This window comes from Salvelinus sp. IW2-2015, linkage group LG16 (genome assembly GCF_002910315.2).
Source record: "Salvelinus sp. IW2-2015 linkage group LG16, ASM291031v2, whole genome shotgun sequence".
In the NCBI taxonomy this organism is placed as follows: Eukaryota; Metazoa; Chordata; class Actinopteri; order Salmoniformes; family Salmonidae; genus Salvelinus; species Salvelinus sp. IW2-2015.
Genome location: NC_036856.1, coordinates 7196496 through 7203243, shown reverse-complemented (window position 1 = coordinate 7203243; position 6748 = coordinate 7196496).

Below are 6748 nucleotides of genomic sequence, written 5' to 3'. Positions count from 1 at the left end.
CTACTAACAACTAAGAGAATACATGTATCTTCTCTTGCTTTTGGCCTTTTAAAATGGGGGATAATTATGGCAAATGTTAACAGGCTACCGTAGTTGTTTGTTCCTCATTCATAGCCAACAAGCAAGTCTACATCGAGGAGACCAATGACAACCTGGGGCGAGGAGCCGGACCGTATCCATGGTGACCAGCAGCTTCCTGGTGAATGTGAGGTCTGTGGCGGTCAGATCGGAGCTAATATCATTTCCTGGGCTGCTGGGTCTTAGGTGCTGCTTATCTGGCCTGCCCCCCCCCCCCCCCCCCCCCAAACTGTGCTTTCTCAGTCAAAGGGAGGGGCATAATGCTTCCCTCAGTCTTACGACATCCATCACTGTGTTATACAGTTCATAGAGTGGAGAACTGGACAGCTGTGTCACTTTGTAAGGCCTTGCCAGCTGAGAAATATCTTGATGTTTTGGTGTGTGTGAAGGAGGGAGTGTGAAAGAGTAGGTCAGAGAGAGAGAGGGGGCTGGACAGAGAGAGAGGGGGCTGGACAGAGAGAGAGAAAGGATAAGAAAGAGGGAGTTCATCTTTGCAACAAATTGGCACAACATCTCCAATACAAATTACAGACCTATCCTCCTGAGGGATATTTGATGAGGGATTGTTGGGGTATAACTGGCAATAAGAATGATGTTGATCATTATTATTCAGAATCTCCCTCCCTCACTGACTGTACACGGAGATGAAAGTTGGTGTATATTCAACATGCAGACAGTATTAGAGGAACAAATGTCCTCCGGGACAGCGGAGGTGTGTGGGAGATGATTGATCATGACTAAGCATTGTACCGGCTCTCTGTAAGCGTATCCATCATGTGACCTGCTGCATGCGTCCCAAACGCCACTCGATTCCCTATTTAGTACACTTCTTTTGAACAGAGGACCTGGTCAAAAGAAGGGCACTAAATAGGGAATAGGGTGCCATTTGGGATGTAACTACTTGTCTCCGCTACGCACTTCGCCTGCTAAACAACACTCACTAGCCTGAGTCCTCACTCACTAGCACTGCAGCTCCAGTGCACATTGCCAGCAATAGATAGACAGAGAAGCCAATGAGAGAGTACACTGATCTCATTGCAGGGAACATTCATTGCCAGTACAGCCAACTTTTTTTGGGGGGGGGATAAAAAAAGCCTTCTTTCTATGAAATGGGAATAAATAACAGTCTTTAATAATTATGTACCCAAGAGTAAAACAGGATATCTTTTAATTCACTCGCCAGCGGGGCACATTTTCTTTCAAGTCCCCGCTACTACATTCAGGGTGGCAGCTTGAAGACCCTGACCCTTGGCACACTCCCCATCTACAAGATGATTGTGCAACTGCTGACAGAGTTGCGCTGTGCATCTGCATATCTATTACATGTGGCCCTCGTAAATAACCTGTAATGGAACTGTCATCTCACTAGTGCCATCCCATATTAACTCTGCCTCAACGCCAACAGAGCAGCAGACGAGAGCTGTGCTTGACTACGGTGAACTGTGTTTGAGTACTGCAGATTGTGGCGGCACACTGGTATCCAGTGCACGTCTGATCGAATTAGGAGTGGATTGCCATCTCGAACCTGGTGGTTAAAAACCCATTCTCGAGAATGTTTTTGGGTACGGACCCAAGAACAATACACATCTATTTGTGGCCAACTCCACCCCATCCCTGTGGGTAAACGCCTCCATCGGCACGCCGCCCTCTTCCCCCAACCCCATCCCCTGACCGCCTTACATAAACCACCAAGTCCATAAACCACCAAGTCTTCATTGGCCAGTTATTCAGCTACGTTATATATGTGGGGTTGTCCGTCCCAGCACTCGTGTACAGTTGTTTTCTCTCTTTTATGAGGTTGCTAGAGCATTTAAGTTACTAGTGAAAAGAGACAAAATGCTTGTTACCAGCGTGAAAAATATTATTGCTATCACTATAATGTCTATAGAACTTGGATGATCAACCCTCAATGCAATGGTTAACCAAATCGAATCAAATTTTATTTGTCACATACATGTGTTTAGCAGATGTTATTGCGGGTGTAGCAAAATGCTTGTGTTTCTAGCTCCAACAGTGCAGTAATATCAAACAGTAATATCTAACAATTTCACAACAATACACACAAATCTCAAGTAAAGGAATGGAATTAAGCATATATTTATATTGGGCGAGCAATGTCAGAGCAGCATAGACTTAGATACAGTAGAATAGTATAGAATACAATATATACATATGAAATGAGTAATACAAAATATGTAAACATTATTAAGGTGGCCAGTGATTCCAAGTCTATGTATATAGGGCAGCAGCCTCTAATGTGCTAGTGATGGATATTTAACAGCATTTAACAGTCTGACGGCTTTGAGATAGAAGCTGTTTTTCAGTCTCTCGGTCCCCGCTTTGATGCACCTGTACTGACCTAGCCTTCTGGATGATAGCGGGGTGAACAGGCAGTGGCTCGGGTGGTTATTGTCCTTGATGATCTTTTTGGCCTTCCTGTGACATCGGGTGCTGTAGGTGTCCTGGAGGGCAGATAGTTTGCCCCCGGTGATGTTTTGGGCTGACCGCATCACCCTCTGGAGAGCCTGTCTCTTATACACATCTAGATGTGTATAAGAGACAGACATTATGGAAATGAAAAGCTCACTTTGCTTCCAATTAATTCATTCCTCAAATGTAATATATTGGAGATAATACTTTCAAAGCAGGATCAAAATAAGAATGCTCCTCATTTTCACATTTTGCTCTGCAGCCCGCTGTGCCTCTCAAAGGCAAACACACACATAAATGCTCAAATAACCCGGTGCTCAGAGCCCCTCTTGAATATGGAGTTTATTATTGGTGCTGGCGGAGTTGGGCTGAAGCCATTAGAATTCAGCAGCAGAGACGGATGCAGCTGCAGCCGAAGACCCCAGCAGTGCATATAAGGGGGGAGTACAGGAGGAGCACAAACACAGCTAATGACTGTGTGTGTGCGCGTGTATGTGTGTGTGTGTAATTGCTTACCGTATGTTTGCATATCGGTCCATATGCACTGAGCTAGGTTTCTTGGGGTAACAATGTGATTAGGAAGATGAGATGGCATTTGCGACTAGATCCTACAACGGTTTGGACTTAACACACAGGCCTACTTTAGATTGTCTATCCGCCCTTCATCTCGGATATCTTCCTCATTCCTTTTTTTGTGTGACTTGAAAACTATTACACGCGACAAACGTGATCAGATGATGGCGCCTGCCGTTGTTCTTGGTCTGCAGTATTACATTTGAATCACTGAAGTGACCCTCGGTAGATGCTATATAGATTTCTAATCAACCTGTGACTTGTCAGACTGTGAAGCAAATGATAAAGCAGTGTTTAACTTATTTTTATACCCAGGAATAGGGTTGGACATTTGAAATGATTTCACTATTTGAATAATATATTTTTGCGGATATTTGGATATCTAATGCGACTCGGGAGAGAGCTGGTGCGCTGCGTTCTGCTTCTTTCAGCAGAAGGTGAGGGGGGGGGGGGGCAATAAGGGCCTTCTTTGCAATCAAAAGGAACATAAAACTCAACATCCCAATTAGGGTCTGGCTAAAAATACTTCAATCAGTTATCGAACCCATTGCCCTCTATGGTTGTGAGGTCTGGGATCCACTCACCAACCAAGAATTCACAAAATGAGGCAAACACCCAATTGAGATATATGGTGGAAATGACAAGCTTATTTTATAATACTTTTATTGCATCAAATGGTTGTTTTATGCAATAGAATAGAGGGTTTTTATAACTCTCTTGTCTGTGTGAACTGCAAGTGGGCCTCTGGGAGATAACAATGACAGGAGATTTACGATGCAGAGCATGAGTTAATGTTTCTGTTCTAAACGGCACCAGGGAGACATGGCTCCTTGTGACCCATTCCATACATCTGTTGTGTGTTATGTAGACTGAAGGAGGATGGACTTTGCTATAAAATGCTGTGCCTCAAACCAGCTGGTTGAGTTCTCAGTGATCACCTCCAGGGGTGATTACCAACCAGCTCCATTACAGCAGTAGTTAAATAATAAAGTTTGATTGTTTTAAAGAAATCTAAAAGTCTCTCCTTTTGAGTACAATAATTCCGCCACAGACACTGTATGCAGAAATCTGTTCAAATATACTTTGTGTACAACGCAAAACCCCAAACAATGCACGCAGAGCAGAATTAGGACTGTGCCCGTTAGATATCAAAATCCAGAAAAGAGCTGTTAAATTCTACAACCATGCCCACACATTCCACCACAAAGCCCTCACCTACAGAGAGAGGATCCTAGAGTCTCTTCAGCCAGCTGGTTCTGGGGCTCTGTTCACAAACACAAACAGACCCCACAGAGTCCCAGGACAGAAACCCATTTAGACCCAACCAAATTATGAGAAAGCAAAAAGATAACTATTTGACACACTGGAAATAATCAACCAAAAAACAAAACAAATTGGAATGCTATCTGTCTCTAAAACAGAGAGTACACAGTGGCAGATCACTTGACCACTGTGACTGACCCCAAATTAAGAAAAATCATATGTACAGACTCAGTGAGCATAGCCTTGTTATTGAGAGAGGCCGCCATAGTCTGTCTTCTCTTGAGAGCCAGGTCTGCCTATGTGCACACTGCCCACAAAATGAGGTGGAAATGGAGCTGCACTTCCTAAACTCCTGCCAAATGTATGACCATATTAGAGAAACATATTTCCCTCAGATTACACAGACCCACAAAGAATTCGAAAACAAATTACATTTGTATAAACTCCCACTCCTATTAGGTGAAATACCACAGTGTGCCATCACAGCAGCAAGATGTGTGACCTGTTTCCACAAGAAAATGGCAACCAGTGAAGAACAAACACCATTGCAAATACAACCCATATTTATGTTTTTTATTTTCCTTTTGTACTTTAACTATTTGCACATTGTAACAACATTGTACATAGCCATAATATGACATTTGTCTCTATACATTAGAACGTTTTGTGAGTGTAATGTTTACTGTTCATTTCTGATTTGTTTATTCCAATTTTGTTTACTATCTATTTCACTTGCTTGGGCAATGTAAACATATGTTTGCCAATAATGCCATGCCAATAATGCCCTTTGAATTGAATTGAGTGAGAAAGTAGTCAAAGCGACTCCAGCTAATTAGACAAACTTGTTGCTGCCATAGGTTATCATCATACCATCTGGTAGTCCCCGTCTTGACTGTATCAGATCGTTGTAAAGAAGCCAGCTAGCTAGCTACAGTAGCAAGGCTAATTGAGACTATTTTGCTGCGCTCCCCGTCCATGTCAACAACAACTCCATTCATATTAAACAACCGCACACCTGTTTGTTGATCATTGTAGCTTACTCCTTCTCTTTTAGCCAACTTCATTACGTAATTTGGAGCCTCTCACATGGAGCCTCTGACTGTAGTGCCGCTGTGATTGACTGACAATAACAACAAGCTATACATGTTAAACGGGTTTGTAGGCTACCGGTGCATCTTTTGTATGGTGCACACTCATAAAAACTGTTATAAAACTGTTGTTTTATTAACATTTTGAAAGTAATGGTCTATTCTTGTAGGCTATGTAGCAATGTCACATAGATAATTGAATACTAATGGTTGTTCAAATACTCAAATATTTGTTCTTGAGGACCACTTCCATTAAAGTTAACACTTAAGAACTGAATAAAATTGGTGTCAGCTCACCATCTGTGGCCAGGGACCAGTTAGCAACATCTCTGGCCGGTGTTGGTCCACGGACCAGAGGTTTAAGATCACTGCTATACACAGTGCTGGATTAAGGCCAGCGCTGTCAGCAGCGCTTTACAGGCACTTCTAATTTTGTGGGAATTGCATACCAGTTTCTCTATAAAACCAAGTAGCCTATAGCAAACCCAGATTCACACAGCAAGACAAAAAAGGTTGTTCAAAGTGGAATGAAGGCGGGATCTACATTGATTAGCAATTGAGCGTGGGAATTAATTTCCTGATTCTCGTTTTGTTCAAGTTTATTTGCCGCAAATCTGTGAGTGACATAGGCTGGCTATTCGAGATTGCGCAGATTGAAAATGCACCAGCCGGAATGCGCATGATGCGCGGTTCCAAATTGTCAAATGAGGGTTTGTAAGGTCATGAAAAGGTCATTGTTAATACAATTCATGAAGGCACACTTTAAAATAATATCACTCACTTAAAAATCTACATATCAGCTATTATCGTAATAGCCTTCAGTGCGTGTCTGTGTGCGCTGTTGCTGGAGTAGCGAGAGCGACATTTCAGCTGCAGGTATAAACTAATGTCCGACAACAGACTAACTAGATAGCCAATTCAAAACATAACTTGTAGCTTGTTATCTCGCTAGTTAACGATAGCTAACTAAGCATTAATGTGGCTGTCGCCTTTCCACGGGTACTCTAGATAGCCTAAATAAATCCGCACCGTTGGAAAACTGCGATTCCCCTCTATTAAACAGTAGCCATGTAATTGCGACAACGTTAAACAAATATTCTAAGGATAACCTAATTGACAAATAACTTGCTGTGCATAGACCTCCCCTGAAACATTAATATTTGAGCCTTATATAAAAAAATAAAAAATATAGTTAGATACCTTGCTTTGAAGTAGCCTACCTAATCCATTTGATCTCTGATTCATTGATTGAGGAAATAATTTTATAAAGACAAAAGTATTTGGTTGTAATGTTACAATATTTTACATCAAGGGTG